Source organism: Macaca fascicularis, chromosome 11 (genome assembly GCF_037993035.2).
Source record: "Macaca fascicularis isolate 582-1 chromosome 11, T2T-MFA8v1.1".
Taxonomy (NCBI): domain Eukaryota; kingdom Metazoa; phylum Chordata; class Mammalia; order Primates; family Cercopithecidae; genus Macaca; species Macaca fascicularis.
The window spans coordinates 134845264-134861133 of NC_088385.1; the positions used below are offsets into that span (position 1 = coordinate 134845264).

General features: G+C 42.2%; 2 long non-coding RNA genes across 2 annotated transcripts in view; one reads left to right on the top strand and one right to left on the bottom strand.

Annotated features, from left to right (window-relative positions):
- The window catches only part of LOC135966354 (uncharacterized), a 137786-nt gene that overhangs the window by 80627 nt on the left and 41289 nt on the right, over nucleotides 1-15870 (top strand). The window lies entirely within an intron of this gene.
- On the bottom strand, nucleotides 1676-13969 carry LOC135966353 (uncharacterized). Its single transcript, XR_010579647.2, has 4 exons — nucleotides 12241-13969; nucleotides 9259-9571; nucleotides 8002-8120; nucleotides 1676-2294 (listed from the first exon to the last, which is right to left on the bottom strand). It is a non-coding gene; the product is annotated as an uncharacterized lncRNA (long non-coding RNA).

Sequence of the window (15870 nt, forward strand, 5' to 3'; positions counted from 1 at the left end):
GGGGAGGAAGAGGACGAGGAAGCAGAAGAAAGAAGAAGGAGGAGGAGGAGGAGGAGGAAGAAGAAGAAGAGGAGGAGAAGAGGAAGAGGAAGAAGAAGAAGCAGAAGAAGAAGAGGAGGAGGAGGAGGAAGGACGGATGAGGAGGAGGAGGGGGGAGGAGGAAGAGGAGGTGGAAGAGGAAAAGGAGGTGGAGGAGGAGGGGGGAGGCGGAGGAGGGAGAAGGAGGAGAAGGAGATTGGAAGGCTCATACCACTTGATAGCAAAAATTTATATAAGACTACAATGATCAATACAGCATGATATTAGAGAAAAAATAGATACGCATAGATCAATGCACCAAAACAGACAGATAATAAATAGAGCAAGTCAAATGTAGTCAACTGATCTTTGACAACGGTACAAAACAACTCAATGTAAAATTGACAGTCTTTTCAATGAATGGTACTGGCAAACTGGATGTTTTATATATATGTATGTGTGTGTGTGTATGTATGTGTGTGTGTGTGTGTGTGTGTGTGTATGCATCCTAGCCATAACACAAAAAGCTAGACCCATGAAGTAGGAAGATTAAGTTGGACTTTGTAAAATTACAAATTCATGTTCTGAGAAAGACACTGTAAAGGAAATGAAAAGACACGCCGTAGGCTAAGAGAAGAGATTTGCAAAGCTCATACCTGACAAAGCACTTGTACCCAAAATGTACAAAAAACTCTTAAAACTCAATATGAGAAAATAAACCACTCAATTTAAAAATGGGTAAAAGATCTGAAGAGATTCCACACCAAAAATGATATGCAGATGGAAAATAAGCATATGAAAAAATATTCAGTGTCCTATTTCATTAGGGAGTTGTAAGTTCGACTTTTGTGAATGAGATTGCAGTGAGATACCTCTGCTAATGTCTTAGAATGGCTACAGTCCAAAACGCTGACAACACCAAGTGCGGGTGAGGACCTTGAGCAGCAAGAGCTGGCGTTCACTGCTGGTGGAAATAATGATATGGCCAATATGGAAGACAATTTGGTAATGTACAATGCTCAGCATGCATGTGGCATATGATCCTACAGTCACACTAGTAGGAATTTACTCGAATGAGCTGAAAACTTAGGTCCACACAAGAAACTTCACAGCAATGTCTATAGCAGCTTGATTTACAATCGAAGCCACCAACATGTCCGTCAGTGGCTGAGCAGATACACACACTGTGGTATATGCAGACAATGGAATATTATTTTTGTAATAGTCCCAAACTAATAACAGTCTAGAGGTCCTTGAATGGGTAAATGGTTAAACAAGCTGGGGTACATCCATACCATGGGATGCAACTCAACAATAAACCAGAAGGAACTATTGCTCCAGGCAACAATGCAGATGAGTCTCCAGGACATTATGCAGGGCTAGAATAGCCAATCCCAATGGTGACGTAGTGTATGATTCCATTTAAATAACACTTTTTCAATGAAAAAACTGCAGAAATGGAGGGCAGATTAGTGTTTGCCAGAGGCTAGAGACAGCTGCTGCAGGCGTGGGTGTGAATGCAGTTATAAAAGGGCAACAGGAGTGATCCTGGGTGATGCTGCTGTGAGGCTCCACTGAATGAGGTAGCAAATGCATGAACCTACACATGTGAGAAAATTGATAGGACTAATCACACACACCAAACACCACACACACATACACCTGCAAATACAAACAAAACAGGAAATCTGAATGAAATTGGTGGAGTGTATCAATGTCAATTTCTTTAATGTGATATCAATTATAATTTACAAAATGTTACCACTGGGAGAAAGTGGGTAAAGTATACACATTATCACTGTATATTATGTTTTACAACTGGCCTAAATTGACAATAACCTCAATAAAAATTTTGAACTAATAAAGAAGGACTTAAATAGGCATTGATCCAAAAAATCTGAAAGAAAAGTCTGTGAGTGGGTTCCTTGACAAGTCAACAATGGCTTTATTTTCTACAAACAGGGAACCCCTTCTCCGCTGCCCCAGGTTCCCTCTGTGTTGTGCGTGTGTGTGTCTTTTCATGGGTTTCTGTTTCTTTGCTAGTAATTTTCCTCTCTGACTCTGACTGACAGGTAGAGCAGGGTGAGACCACAGACCAACAAGTTCATTTCTCTGCTTTGCAGCGGGAGCACCTCCCTGCAGTCTCCTGGGATACAGCCCACACCAGACAGACTGAGCTCTTGTGATTTTCAACAGCAACTATTTTTCTGCTCTCATTTTTTCAGCCTCTGCTTTGTATCTCCTCACTTGCATCCTTAATTGACCATAATGTAGAGCTGAAAGAAAAGATTGAATTATTTATCACTATATTAATGAATAGTTTCATATTCCTTGTCTTTAAACTTATAAACAGATGAATGGAGTATTTCACATTTCTCTAAGACGAGTACTCTGAATCAATTGCTTTTTATTTATAAAACCTATAGTGTTTCTCTCATAGGTAATGATCCTAGAAGAAGAAAAAATAGATTTCTTATGGCATCACTAAGCATTCAATCCAGGTACTCTCTTGAAAATATTACAATTACTGTTACTACTCACCATTTATAATAAAAGTGAACAAGTTCAACAAAACAGCTCTGGGCAGTTTGACAACAGCTCAAGAGACTGACTCTCTTTGTTTCCCAAAATTGGATATATAGTAGATTTTACCAAATATTTGCTCAATTTTAAATCAATGAATGCAGTTTTGCTTCGTTGAACCACTTATTTTGGGAAAATGTCACAGTTCCAAGCTGAGCTTTACTAGTGAAATTTGCAAGTAATTATTTATAATGATATGCAAATTATCATCAGGCAATTCAGTAAAAAGATTAAAGATGGAGTGGCAATATTAAAACTCCAGGAATTAATTACTGTGAAAAAAGAAATGATTTTTAAAAATAATGTGAGCTATTTGTAAAAATTGAAATTTCTTTTTTAGGTTACTGATTTTGAAAAAGTTAAAATACGAAATGAATCTAAGATCCTTAAATGCCAATAAAAACCTCTTCTGGAAATTACCCTTAACTTATAGCCCAGTTTCACTGATACAACCTTTAAAACACCAGAGATTTGAGCAAAGGAGTCAAAAATGTGTGTATTAGATGGGAGCCCCATAACCTGTCTGAAATTGAAAGGATTTCAGAGTGCAGTGGTTAAGCTGGCTGACTCTGAGGGTGGGAGAACGGGGTAATTTGTGGTGTATTTTGAGGAATTATTGAACCTTCCTGAGCCTCTATTTCCCGATCTACAAAATGAGACAGTTTAATATGTACCTTCCGCTTGGGAATTTCATAAAGATTAAATGCAACACCATAATTAAACGTCTTAGTATATTGTCTGGTTTACAATAAGAAAGAAATGTTTGGTAATATAAATATGTGTTATAGTTATTATTTTTGAAGGAGATAGTGAAATAAATCAGTACTTATATGTGATAAATAAAACGAAACTTTATGTTTACCATGATAAAAATATACAGTGCAAATGAACATAAAGGAAAACATACATTTGAAAATAATTTTTTTTTTCTTTTTGAGGCAAGATCTTGCTCTTCGCCCAGGCTGGAGTGTAGTGTGCAGTCACGGCTCACTGCAGCCTCAACCTCCTGGGGCTCATGCAATCCTCCTGCCTCAACCTCCGAGTAGCTGAGACTGCAGGCACATGTCACCATGCCCAGCTAATGCTTGTATTTTTTGTAGCGACAGGGGTCTCACTATGTTTCCCAGGCTGGTCTCGAGCTCCTGAGATCAACGTGTCTGTCCGCCTCAGCCTCCCAAAGTGTTGAGATCACAGGCATGAGTTATTGCACTGTGCCCAGCTAAAAAATCCTTTATCTTACCCTAGGTAAAGAATTGTCTCTACACATAGTCATTATGTATGTGTGTGTGTGTGTGTGCATGCACGTATAGTCCTCCAGAGTTATCCAGTGCATATCCAAGTGTATTTCACCCTTTTTTTTTGAGATGGAATCTTACTCTGTAGCCCAGGCTGGAGTGCAGTTGCACGATCTTGGCTCACTGAAACCTCTGCCTCTGGGGTTCAAGTGATTCTCCTGCCTCAGCCTTCTGAGTAGCTGGGACTACAGGTGCCCACCACCTCGCCTGGCTAATTTTTTTTTTTTGTATTTTTTAGTAGAGATGGGGTTTTATCATTTGGCCATGTTGGTCTCGAACTCCTGACCTCAGGTGATCTGCCCGCCTGTGTATTTCACCCTTTAAGAAACACAAATGGAAGCAGACGATATCCTTAGCTCTGATCCTTTCTGTTGCTCAGTGATAAATCCTTAAGATTGTTCTACATCAACACATAGAGATCTACAACCATGGCTTTTCCTGAATCTCATTCATCATGTTTTCCTCTCCAGGGGAAAAGAGAAGTCATTTCCACGTTGACGTTGCAGGTCATGACCTTTACTTTCTGCTAATTACATGACAGTGCAGTGTAGTAGGACATGGGCAGATAAGGCAATTTGACATTTAGGTAATCATTCTTGACAATTATTCAAGCTACACCTACAAAGACCAGATAAGGAAAGGCATCCAGCCCCCTGAAATTCTAATCAAAATAATGGCAGATATTTTTAATTAAGCAGTTGTGAAATGTTTGGTGAAAACATACTTAATTTTTCAGAACTATTGGGAACTATTTCAGAACTATTTCTCTTTCTGGAATCTCACGCTGTTTACTAGACCTAATGTCATCATTTCTAAAATGCAGCTGGATAGAGTGAAATTGTTGTAGAAAGTGAATTTTCTCAGCAGTAAATCTACTAATAATGAAATTTAAACTCCTGTGCATATTCTAAAGTCAATGAGTGTAAATCTGGTAGGCATCTTCCGCCCTTCACATTCAAGCCTTCTGCAATACAGGAAGTGAGAAACCCCTTTAAATATCTGCTCTCAAGTGTGATCTTCACTCCCCTTTTCCTACCAAGAGGGTGATCACAGTACGGATTGTGGACAATGGGGTCTCCATACTCGGGCCTTACCTAGGCTGAGTGGTAACTGTCTACACTCACTCCACACATGGCTTCCAATTCATGCACCTGGATCTGAAGTTTCTACTGCAGCATGTAATTTGCATTATCTCCTCACTTTTAGAATTTGGACAGAAGACTATTTTTTTTCAGTCGGGACAAAAAAATACTACGTGGGAGAGGAAAGAGTGGTTTTTGCCTTCTCCTATTCACCCTGCTGATGAGGGAGGAATTCCCACACTAGGGCCATGGCAAGACTCAACACTTGATCCCTGGGCCTGGACAGAGGACAATAATGGTAGCTGATCACTCACACAGACTTATAGCCTGGAGGAAGAGCACAGCACACACCACGCATGGGGCCACACAGAGGGTGCACACAGGAGAATAGAGAAGAGTGAGCATGTAGGGGCTATGGGAAGCAGGCTTTGTAGGAAGGAAAGGTTGAAGTAATGAATTAGCCTGTCCTCACATTGCTAGTAAAGACATACTCAAGACTGGGTAACTTATAAAGGAAAGATGTTTAATAGACTCACAGTTCCACATGGCTGGGGAGGTCTCACAGTCATGGCGGAAGGCAAATAAGGAGCAAAGTCATATCTTACATGGCGGCAGGCAAAAGAGCTTATGCAGGGAAACTCACCTTTAAAAAACCATCAACTCTCGTGAGACTTATTCACTATCATGAGAACTGCACAGAAAAACCCGCCCCCATGATTCAATTCCTTCCCACCGGGTCTCTCCCATGACATATGGGGATTATGGGAGCTACAATTCAAGATGAGATTCAGGTGGAGACACAGTCAAACCATATCAAGTAACTTCTGGTTCCCAGGGGCAGATTCAGTCAGCTTGCTATTAAATAATTCTGAAGGGTAGCTGGGAACTGAGATGCAATACTCAGGATTAGACAGGGCCTGTGCCCAGTCCCCATGGTGAGGAGGGCTCTCTGGCTGGGGGACTTAACCATGGGAGCAGATTAGTGAGGAGAACTGGCAGTTGGGCCATCTGAGTCCCTCCCAACCTCCCCAGGTGTGAAGGAAACCCATACCAGTAGGCTTAATTTTAAGCCTTACAGTGTAACAGTGGACACATGGGAGAGTTTCGAGAGTTTTTTTGTATGTTTGTTCGTTTGTTTGCTTTGTTGAGATAGAGTCTCGCTCTGTAGGCAGGCTGGAGTGCAGTGGCACAATCTTGGCTCACTGCAACCTCTGCTTCCTGGGTTCAAGTGATTCTCCTGCCTCAGCCTCCCGAGTAGCTGGGACTACAAGCACGCATCGCCACGTCCAGCTAATTTTTGTATTATCAGTAGAGACAGGGTTTCACCATATTGGCCAGGATGGTCTCGATCTCTTAACCTCGTGATCCACCAGCCTCAGCCTCCCAAAGTGCTGGGATTACAGGCATGAACCACTGCACCGGGCTGAAACAGTGTTTTTATATTTGTTGTCTGTTTGTTTGTTTTCCTATTTCCTCTTTACTGGGTGACCCATCGAGTAACAGACCCCAAGTGGCACTGGAAGGACCCATGCCAATGACTTTTGCTGACAGCAGCTCTAGGAGACAGGGAGCCGCAGCTCACATCCCAGGTGATGAAAGGGACCTCATGGACTTTCCCTCTCAGTGCTTCTGTCTATGAACATCCTTCCTTTACACTCTGGCAGCACATCTGTAAACACTATCCAGCTTTCAAAGACGTGGGTATCCATGGCATGTTCTCACTTTTGCTTAAATACAAAGTTTACGAATATGGAGTTCTCTAGTTGCATCATAACCAATCCCAGCTGTAAAGAGATGCGTGACCATTTAGAACATTCCCAGATGTCTGTGAAATAAACTGTCTTTCTCTCTTTGAAAATGCATCCTGATGGCTAGCTACACTATGACCTAGCAGGCTGGAGGGGAAAATGGAACAAAAAAGTTTGGTTCTTCCAGATGCAGTTAAAGTATCATCCCTAGTGACAGTGATGTTCCTGAGGAATCGCATATTCTTCTGTGCTGGAGAAAGTGGCATGAAGTCATTTGTATTGGGAGCTTCCATTTGGCAGGATTGTGTGCCTGGAGATCATCTCCAAGGACAGCTTTCAAAGACGGGAGAGAAGAGCCAAGACCAAAACTGCAGGGGTGAGCGTCTCACTACCGCCTCCCTGTGGACGGGAACGGACTCTGCAGAGAATTTACTGTAGAACGAGCCCCAGTGTCAGCTTCTAAACTTGTCCTTTAAACAATAAAGTCACCATCTTCCTCTATTAGGTACCACCTCCGTTATTATTTAATCTATTTTCTTTAAATTGACTCATTTTTCTAAGATACATCTATTTTAAAGAGATTGTGTATGTCACGACTATATGTGAAAGCTAATATCAAATACTGCAGATTAAGTTACCGATAAGTGAAAACATGATCAAAACTATGTTGTTACAATCCAGCCAAATAGTAGGTTTTTCCTGTCAACAAATTAACGAGTGTTAGGAAGGAGCTTCTGCACAGCAAAAGAAACTACCATCAGAGTGAACAGGCAACCTACAGAATGGGAGAAAATTTTTGCAATCTACTCATCTGACAAAGGGCTAATATCCAGAACCTACAAAGAACTCAATCAAATTTACAAGAAAAAAAACAAACAACCCCATCAAAAAGTGGGCAAAGGATATGAACAGATGCTTCTCAAAAGAAGACATTCATACAGCCAACAGACACATGAAAAAATGCTCATCATCACTCGCCATCAGAGAAATGCAAATCAAAACCACAATGAGATACCATCTCACACCAGTTAGAATGGCAATCATTAAAAAGTCAGGAAACAACAGGTGCTGGAGAGGATGTGGAGAAATAGGAACACTTTTACACTGTTGGTGGGACTGTAAACTAGTTCAACCATTGTGGAAAACAGTGTGGCGATTCCTCAAGTATCTAGAACTAGACACAGCCCAATCATAGCACCCCCCTTTTTTCTCTGCAATAGGCCTCCCTGTTCCCACATCTTCATTAAGACAGCTGCCTCCAGGGGTTGCAGGTACCTCATTGCCAGATTCGCTGATTCCCTCAATGTCTCCGCAGCAATCAGAATTTCCTGGGCATTTTCACTGGAGTTTTCTCACACCGGGATTCCAAGGATTAGAGGTTTGAACGGCTGTAGCTGTGAAAAGTGGGAAGGAAGAATAAAGTATATTATTTGGCTCTAAATTGCCCATATTTTCACATTAGTTTTCTAGCATTGTTTTAGACGTAAACAAATACACTACCATAATAAAAAATGTTAACCTTTAATAGAGTAGTATTTCTTATACCTATAAAACTGTTACTAAATCAATAATGTATCTACTTTCTATTACCCTTCTCTGCAGCTAAGAATCCTGGAAATCAGCTAATATTCATTGACACAGGGATGGTGCACAATCATTCAGCAATTCTCAGATAGAGTACTTTATTCTGCATTTCATGGGAAAAGGTTCTGGGGCCCAAAGTGCTAATTAACTTTTCCAGACTCACATGTCTAATGGGTCATGGAGACAAAGGCATTACAGAGCTCAGAGTGGCGCATGGGTCTGAGTTTCCTGACAGGTTGGTTTCACTCCACACCTGAGATTCCCGTGTAACCTTTGCTCCACTGCATGGACCAGCTGATCCACATGTCCTAAGAGGGCTTTCTCAGTGATAGAATCAGCAAGCCCTGAAGATCTGAAAGTCTGCCTTCAGAACCGACCTGTGTGTGACCAGGCGAGGTGGCTCACACCTATAATCCCAGCACTTTGGGAGGCCGAGGCAGGTGGATCACTTGAGGTCAGGAGTTCAAGACCAGCCTGGCCATAATGGCGAAATCCCGACTCTACTAAAAATACAAAAATTAGCTGAGCATGGTGGCCCGCACCTGTAATCCCAGCTACTCAGGAGGCTGAGGCAGGAGAATCACTTGAACCTGGGAGGTAGAGGATGCAGTGAGCGGAGGTTGTACCACTGCACTCTAGCCCAGGTGATACAGTGAGACTATGTCTCAAAAATAAAAAAATAAAGAACTAACCCGTGTGCAGCCCACATTCTGTGCTCTGTCTACAAACCAGGTCCTTTTCTATAATTAACAGTTTAACCAATGATTGGAAGAGAACTAGTGTTCCTCAAAATTTTGAGAAAGGTAAATAAACCTTAAATAATAGATATATTAGTTTAATTAGTTAATTCTTCTTCATGTTCAGTTGGGAAGCCAGGAAGCCAAATAGAGCTAATTGTAAATCTGTGTTTGACAAATAAAAGGCTGAGTGGTTAGTTAATTAAAATACCCAGGGGCAGGAATTGCCGGAGCGTTGCACTCCTCGTGAAGGAAGCGGGAGGAGGCGCTGGGAGTGGGCAGGGCAGCCTCTGCGCTGCCAGGAGCAAGGTGGCTGAGGGGATGCACCATGGGAACCTCTGCAGTGCTCTCTGTGCACACACGGTGATGATGACTGATCAGAGTGGCAGAACCTCATGTCCCAAAAGTCGCGCAATGCCTCAGCTAGCAGAGGCACCCAGTACCATCTCCGGAAGCTCCATTCTTTCAGCTTGGGGTCGAAGGCTTAGAGAGGAAGCATGAACTCCCAAGGTCACCTGAAGACTCTGTGGCAAAAACAGACACAGAACCTAGGGTCAAGGGCTCCACAACCAGTTCCCCATCCATCGCTATTTATTAAGCACTTATTATGTACTTAGCATCTTGCAATGTTTCACACAAGGAAACTTGATCATTTCCCTAAGGAAACAATTACTTATTAATTTAGCAAGTACTTATTGAACTTCTACTATGTGTGAAGTGTCAAACAGCAGAAAGCCAGACTCTTGTTTAAAATGTGAGACATAATTTGGGCTGGGTACGGTGGCTCACGCCTGTAATCCCCGCACTTTGGGAGGCCGAGGCAGGTGGATTACCTGAAGTCAGGAGTTTGAGACCAGCCTGGCCAACATGATGAAACCCCGTCTCTACTAAAAATACAAAAATTAGCCAGGTGTGGTGGAATATGCCTGTAATCCCAGCTACTTGGGAGCTGAAGCCAGAGAATTACTTGAACCCAGGAGGCAGAGGTTGCAGTGAGTCAGGGTTGTGCCACTGTACTCCATCCTGGGTGACAGAGTGAGACTCCATCAAAAAAAAAAAAAGAAAGAAAAAGAAAAGTAAGACATATTTTATACATACAACTGTTGCAGGAGAGGGCGATTTCAGTATCAACTGAGTTCATATTCAGTGATACAATAGGCAGGAGGCTTTTAAAATTCCTGGGTGTGCTAAGTGAAAAATACAGAAGGATATTAAGGGGAGCATTGGACATGGACATGATTAGGCCACCCATGTTTGCTAAATGGCGCTTATCTGAGTTAGGCTCCGACCCTCCCACAGGACCCAGGAGACAGAGGTCCTGTCTTTATGACCGTGTTTCAGAGGGATGGCTTCCAGGTCCAGGAGAGAGATGCTTCTAGGTTAAAAAACTGGGAGGAGGCCAGGAGAAGATTTACGTCCTTAAAGGAGCAGAGACAGAATTTACAATGGCAAGTTTTCTAGAGCGAATGCTTTGAGAAAAGAAAGGCAGGGGCATATAGTCAGGACTTGGCTGGGACAAGCAGTAGACTCAGCAGTCTTCAGCTTCCTCAGGAAGAACTTAAGAGGGTGGGGGCCGGGTGTGGTGGCTGACGCCTGTAATCCCAGCACTTTGGGAGGCCAAGGCGGGTGGATTGCCTGAGCTCGGTGTTCGAGACCAGCCTGGAGAACATGGTGAAACCCTGTCTCTACTAAAATACAAAAAAATTAGCTGGGTGTGGTGGCATGTGCCTGTAGTCCCAGCTACTCAGGAGGCTGAAGCAGGAGAATTTCTTGAACCTGGGAGGCAGAGGTTGCAGTGAGCTGAGATCACGCCACTGCACTCCAGCCTGGGCGACAGAGTAAGACTCCGTCTCTAAAAAACAAAAAAGAGGGTGGGGTTGCCATCCTAGGGACCCAGACTTGAACTAACAGAAACGATGCTAGTGCTTACTCAAGCCTCTTGGGGCGAGGATGGACAAAACTGCTCATGCTGAGGGTCTGTAATTCTCATAGGCCTAGTCTAGAGGAGGCTCAGGGAAGCCTGACTAAAGTTTGGTCAAGGAGACAGTCTTTGTCCTAAGAACTGTGTATAAAACCATGAAGGAAACAGAGAATCATGACTTTACAGCATTTATATAATAATGATGGAGCTTACTACATTCAATTCAGTTTCATCTGGGTAAATGTAACTTACTCAAATTCACCTTTCTGTGTGTGTTGCCCAGGGAGAGAGGGAAATGGGGAGGTAGGGGGGAGAGAGAGAGAGAGAGAGAGAGAGACTGATTTTGAGAGAAAGCGGAAACCAGCTAAATGACTCTGGTAAATCAGTCAGTGGTCCCATTGAGCGTTTGCCTCCAAAGCCAAGTGGGAAAAGAAAGACTAAAATCTAGTGCTGACGGTTTGCTTCAGTCCAAAAGTTTCAGCATCTGAGCCTCTCATTCTACTGCCTGTGATTCCAGTGTTTGAAGATTCATAGCTTTTTATAATCTATCCCTTCGATGTAAGCCAACAGCTTCTCCTGGCGTTTATCAGAGATGGCCATCTGTTCCCATGCTCGTGGGGACTGTCCGTGGGGGATTTTCCAACAGCCAGTCCATAGGTCTTTAAAGTGGCAACTTCGTGCGTCAGTTTGGGCCCTGGGAGAAGACAGGACGTCATTCACAGAAAGTGTACTGAAGATAGTTGAACAAGGGGCCTGTTTATAGAGGACCTGGGCAGGTTAGAGAATCAAGGGCTGTCAAGGCGCCTTCTAGGACCTGGAAGGTATAGAAGGTCTCTATCGAGCTCAGGATCAAGTCGGGGGTAAAGGCATTTGTGAGGCAAGTACCTGGGAAGATGCACTGCTCACTGTAACTGTGGCTACGCAGAGCCACTGGCAGGACCCAGGTGAGGCACGAAGGCAATGGGAGAATGAATTATCCAAGTTCTCTCCTCCACTAGTCAATCACAATGACTAAAAAGCTGAAGGCCAGCTTCAACATGGAGAGACTGCGTTACTCAGACAGTGCTGTTAGCACTCAGTCAGCCCAGCCTGGCCTCACCACGCGAATCTGATTTCCTCTTGGCTGCATTATTTCAGGCAAGCTGGCTCCATGTGGAGGCCTTTACGTCCTATCAGCTTAACAACCACAGCAGAAGGCAGGGAGGGGGGACAGGGAACTGGGGTGGGGGGAGGAAGAGTGAGATTGATGTTGAGATTAAACCTCTTTCTCACCAGGTTTGGCCAAAGTCCAGGTTTGTATCCCACCAGAAGGACTTGGCCACATATCCGTTTCTGTCACAGTCCCTGCCGACTGGCTGAGCCTGGAGACTGTGTCCTTCCCTGGAGGTCTGAGTCTAGGTCATTGAATGTCCAGGGGCGGCAGCTCTTTGCAATTCAGGATGCTGCCAGGAGGAAAGTGGTGACAGAGGCTGTGCAGGAAAAATAAAATAAAAATAAAAAACTTCCGCTCAGGTCCTGCAGATGCACAGCAGCTTGGGTCTCTCTATCCTTTCGTGTAACTGCTGCATGTAAAGCTTGTATCCTAGGAATGTGGGGAGACTCTTCATGACATTTTCAGAATCCACCCGGATGAATTCCATCTGCATTAGGATTTTTCCCCCAATGTAGATGGCTTTAATGACTGTCATCCCCCAAATGGGGAATCTGGTATGGTTTCTGGAACATAACAGCATGCAGTTCTTCACAGATAATATTGAATGAATGACTAAATACACTATAAAACATCTTTCTTCTACTCTTTTCATGTTTAGCAGCCTGAACTAATCAGAAGGAAACTCACTTAAAACAAGAACTGACTTCTTCCTGTGAAGGATCATGAAAGTTTTGAGCATTCCATCAGAATGCAGATATTTAACATCCTCTCTCTAACTTGTTTCTCAAGAAAGATTTATAGAATGTAAGATAAGGCAGTTAAGATGACAGTGTTTTTTTTATTAGACATAGCCATGCATAAACCTTAAATCCAAAATCTTTCTCTTAATATTTTTGCATCCATATAATCCACCTCCTCTATGTGTTAATAAATACTTTCTCTAAGAGGGAAGGTAGGAGGGAGAAAAAGGAGGGAGAGAATAAGAGAAATTGTGGAAAAAGGTATAATCATGACTCTCATATAAGATGAACATATTTCAACCATATCATTTAAATCACTAATCAATGAGAAAGCCAGCAAAAGGCAATAACTGGTTCACAGAATATCTAAAGACACATAGATAAACCCACCAGGAATGATGAAATAAATATGCTTAAGAGGTTATAAAAAAAAAACTGTCAAAACTAGTCAATATCTATGTATTAATCAACCGACTCTCCTTCAGACAAAAGTTGCATTTTTATGGACAAGAATAATTTGCATTACTATAAATATTCTACAATTTACAGAGCTATAAATTAGCTGAAAAACAATGAAAGTGAGAAAGACCACTGGTATGGTTTAGATCTGTGTCCCCACCCAAATCTCATGTCAAATTGTGATCCCCAGTATTGGCGGTGAGGCCCTGTGGGAGGTGATTGGATCATGGGGGCAGGTTCTCATGAATAGGTTGGCACCATCCCCCTTGGTGCTGTTCTCCTGACAGACTTCTCATGAGATCTGGTTGCTTAATAGTATGTAGCACCTCCCCCGTCTCTCTTGCTCCTGCTCTGGCCATGGAAGATGTGCCTGCTTCCTGTTGGCCTTCTGCCATGATTGTAAGTTTCCTGAGGCCTCCCCAGAGGCAGAAGCTGCCATGCTTCCTGTACAGCCTGCAGAACCATGAGCCAACTGAATTTCTTTTCTTATAAATTACCCAGTCTCAGGTATTTCTTTATAGCAGTGCAGGAACGAACTAATACAACCACCACAGAATCAAATAAGTCAACATTGCCTAGTTTCCCACCAAAGGTATCCAGTAATCTTTTTTATCTTTTTCAAAGTCATAACTTTTCCCCAATTCAACTTTTTTTTCCTAATTCACAATATATAGAATTAAGATAATAATAGTACCTTTCTCATAAGACTGCTGTGTTGATCAAATAAGAGATAGCAAGTAAAATCCTTCGCCTGCAGCCTGACATCTCATAAGCCCCCAATAATTATTACTATTCATGATTATTCTTTTTAACGCAAGCCATGAACATGACACCCTTTTGGTGGTTTTTTAGAATTGCCATAAACTTTTGAAATTTTAACTTCCCAATAACAAAGATGTCTTAAAATATGAACAATTATTTTCTGAGAAAGACAGATGGAAATAAGTATAACTAATTATTCCGAGAAATCAGAGATGAATTTCACATGGCCTGTTCCTAGAAGAGTCTATAAGTTGGAGAGAGAAATCACAGGACAAACTGGCCAGGGGGGTTTGGGACCAAGGTGGTAGAAATAAAGCAGAGATCCAGATGCAAATAGAATTCACAAAAAAACAGGGACAGATGAGATCAAAGACTGTCAGGAGAACTAAACACTGGTAGATCCAATATTTCTATTTCTGGAATCTCTACTACAACAAGAGAGCCTGGCTACATTAAATCTACATTCCAAGAGGATGAAGTTGTCTAAGGCTCAGGAACAGAGCATGCATTGAAATTACTTATCTGGTTCAGGAAGATGTTTGAGTTCTCCAACCCCTGGGTAAGACACTTGGGTATAAAGAGTGGGTAGATACGTTATGTAGTGAAAGGTAAAATCAGGAAATCAGGCTTGGAAGGTTAGTTGGAGAAGATGATTTTCCTGACCAAGATCTTCCTGAACTTCTCAATAGACCCCCTACCTAACTTCACGGTGGAATAATAGATCATCATAATTGCAATCACCTTGCTTGAGCTCAGAGTCTAAGGCTTATCTGCGTGATTGACTCCTCCCCTGGATTCTGTGTCGTAATTCTTACAAAGCAGCAGCTTGCATCAAGTACTCACATGTTCTTTCTCCTAATAATAATAATCTCATATTTTACAGCACATTTTGGCAAACTCTTTGCCTAGCCAGGTGTGAAAGATAAAATCATTATGTGTCTACTGATTATTGTCATATGTTATTTAACAACGACATATTTTCCATGAATTCGTTAATACAAGGAGACATACAATGCACATATTTTTAGAAATCAAATTTTTAGGGGGAAGTTTGTCTTATTACTGCTTTATTTCTGGCTGCTCCACACTTTCCATTTTATTGTCCTGAAAGGTGGTTTCTGTACCCAACAGACAGAAGATGCTTTTTCCAAAGTTCTTGTAGGTAAAATGCCTTATGAGAAAATGTGAACTATTTATTCAGAATCTAGTGGGAAATTTAACTCAGGCTTGTCATAAAATTGAGTTTAGGTATGTGTGGAAAACTTGGCTAAATACTATTCAGAATGCATCAAATATTGTACCTGTGCCTTACAGTATTTTATTGTACACTTAAAAATTTGTTAACAGAGTAGATCTCGTATTATGTGTTTTTGCCAGAAGAAAATAAAATTTAAAAGCATACCAATTGTGTGCCTACTGTGCCAGATACCATGGAGTTCAGTGGTGGCGAACAACATAGGAAAACTCCTGCTCTTAATTGGTGGTTGCCTAAGTCGGACCACAGTCAAACACACAGGCAATTAAATGACAGTGTGATCAGAGCTGTGGGAGAGTCAAGAAACTCAGATATTATAGCACAGGCAAAAAGCAGAATATCCAGGGTGGAAAGAAATTCCTTAGAATTTAATCTGAAGTCTCAGGGCAATTCAAAGTAGGCCAAGCAAACGAAATAGAGGGAGATCTTCAGGCAGACACAACAGAGAGATGCAGGCAGATACAGCAGATGTTTCACAGGCTGTCACTGCCCATTCCAGTTCGCTCTGGCCACCTTCTGGCTGACAGTACTCT